The sequence below is a fragment of the Physcomitrium patens genome, chromosome 11 (genome assembly GCF_059467195.1).
Source record: "Physcomitrium patens ecotype Gransden chromosome 11, ASM5946719v1, whole genome shotgun sequence".
Classification (NCBI taxonomy): Eukaryota; Viridiplantae; Streptophyta; class Bryopsida; order Funariales; family Funariaceae; genus Physcomitrium; species Physcomitrium patens.
The window spans coordinates 618236-621197 of NC_143420.1; positions in this window are offsets into that span (position 1 = coordinate 618236).

Below are 2962 nucleotides of genomic sequence, written 5' to 3' on the forward strand. Positions count from 1 at the left end.
TCTATGATAGTCTATGTACATCCTCACAGATTTGTCTTTTTTCTTTACAAATAAATAAGACCTCCCATTGGAGATTTACAATGATATATGAAGTTTTTAGCCAAGTTCTTACCAATGTAATTCTTTAATGCAGCCAACTTGTTCTATGATAAGCTATAAATTGGTCCAAATGGTGATTGAGCTATTTTTTGAAGATGAATTGAACAATCATAGGATCAATGCTTTGAAAGAATATCTACATTTTTCTTTTCAAAAATATCCTAAAAATCTTAATACTCACTAAAAATATGACTTAGAAATCTTTTTATCATAAAAAATAAGCATGGTATATTTAGAAAAATATAACCTTTTTTGCCATATATATGAAAGATTTTGTATCTTTTAATAAGAATTTGGAAATAGTAGACTTAAATATTTTTATTTCATTAAATTTTTTTTGAATTAAACTACAAGAAAAATCAAAGTTATAAGAAATTTAATCTATTTAAGGATTATACTTTTTTAACCATGCTAATCTTAAAATAATTGAGTCAAATACAAAACTTATCATATTAAATATTACTACACTATAATGACCTTTAATTACTATATCTTAAAGAAAAAATACATGAATAATATTTCTAAAAGATAACAAACAATCATCTATGACTTTTATATGTACATGTTTAATTTTCTTTACTAAAGATATTTCTTATTTTTAAATTTTTTTTTTTATTTATAAAACAAGTTGAGGCTCTTAAATCTAATAAAACAAAGACTTTGTGATTTTAAGGACCTAAACACATATTTATTATAAAATAAGGTGAGGATTTGAAGAAAAAATAAGACCTTTGTTATGTATTACACATGATTCTAGTTATATAGTTCCTATTGCAGTTAGAAAAAACTTATTTTTTGATACATTATCTTTTCTTATAATTGTATTCTTTATTTTATATTTGTGTCATTTCTTTGGAAAATATTGAGCATTGTGCTTAGTATCAAGAATATGAATCTTGAAGAAAGAAAATATTCAATACACTCTTATGTCACTGAAAGGAACTAAAAAGTCACTCAAAGATGATATAATATTAAAGTTGAATGGCTATTGCCAAAAACAAGAAGACTAAAAAGTCTTAAAATAAGACTAAAGACTAAAAAAGCATTGACAAGAATAAAAAAGGCTTCACTCTTGCCTCCATATATACTCTTAATTAGGACTTATGTGGCAATGTCCTACAGGACCTTCTAAACGTGTTGACTTTGCAAGATACATATCTTGACTTACAAGGCAAGTTTTCTATATGTATGCCACATAGTTAGCTTATTTTGCAAGTTACCAATATGAGGTTAACTTGTTGATTAAGTTTCTAATCTATCAATCAATTACAAATACATATAAAGTCAAAGCAACATCTATGAAGCTTCTAAGAAGCTTCTCTAAAAGTTATTATGAAATTAACTTATTTTTATTTATTTTTACCTACTTCAACTAATCATATAGGTATTTACTAGAATACTTATATACATTCATGGTATTATCCCCCTTTCTTGGGATGAGTTCTACAAGGAGCAAACTTCATATATTAAAAAAATCTAAGATGTGGCAAATTATATTTGTCACATATTTTGATCTTTGTTCTCTTTCAAGATGGTTGATAGGTCTTCTTAGGTATTGATAGTATCTCATATTAGATCAAAAAGACCACCTTATTATTTGGTCATTCTTGAAGCCTTCATAATTTTCTTCAAATAAAACATTTGGAACACCATCAAGAGTTGTTCTTATCTCTAATAAAATCACCAAACGTTGAGAGTCTCTTCCAAGGTTGTGAAACCAAATACATTGTATGTCACCATCGATTTGAGAAAAGACATATCATTCTTGAGGAACTTCATCTAAATTTCATTGACTTGAAGGTTGTGACAATCACAGTGTCTCGTGTGGCAAGTCCACAAATAAAAACTCTTGAGTTGAATCTGCTAGTAGTTATTTCTATATCTCCTTAGCATCACAAATACATAGAAGCTATAAAGAAGGATAGAATGTAGAGTGTTGTCTTCTTTTGATCTTGTTTCTTTTATAAAAAAGTTTAATTATTCTTCATCTTCATTTTAATGGATGTTATTGATAAAAAGCTTCAACTGTCTTTACTATATTTGCAAGATTATTTGTTGGCTCTCATGTGTATTCACTAATATCATATCTACACCAATGAATAAGATATTTCAACCTATTTCTGTGTCACCTTGAATCTAAGACTTCTTCCACTTCTAACTCTTGATTATTATCTATTTTTACAAGAAGATGTGGCATTTGTCTTCTTTTCAAGATATTCAATGTTTAATATGGATTTAGAAAGGACACATGAAATATGAGGTGGATCTTTATAAACTCCGTTAGATATAATTGATAAGCAATAGAATTGACTTGTTCACTAATAGAAAAAGATCTAAGCCTATTATAGTCTAACTTGTCAAAAAGACAAGTAATCTTGATATTACAACAAAGTAATCATACCTTATCACCTATGTTAAATTGTGGTTGTTCCTTGTGATAGACATGTGCATTAATTTTTTGTTGTTCTTAAACTCTCTTTGACTACGCCTTCATTGTTGCATGTAGCTTTGTCAAATGATTTTCCAAATTTTTTCCTAAAAGATTATCAACTTTTAAAAAATTAAAAGTATCAAGTTGTAGATGATAATCATAGTTGGTAATGAAAGGTGTTTGTTGAGTAGAAGAATGTACCAAATTATTGTACACAAATTTAATTAATGGTAAAAGAATTATCTAATTATCTTAATGATAATTGATGGTACACCTCAAGTACTACTTCAAAACTTGATTCACTTGATCTGTTTGCCTATGAATTTGATGATGAAAAGCTAAAAAAAACTTTATATCTACCTTTAAAATCTTAAAAAAGGTTTTCCAAACTCTTAATATAAATTGAGTCCTCTTATCCAATATAATATTTTT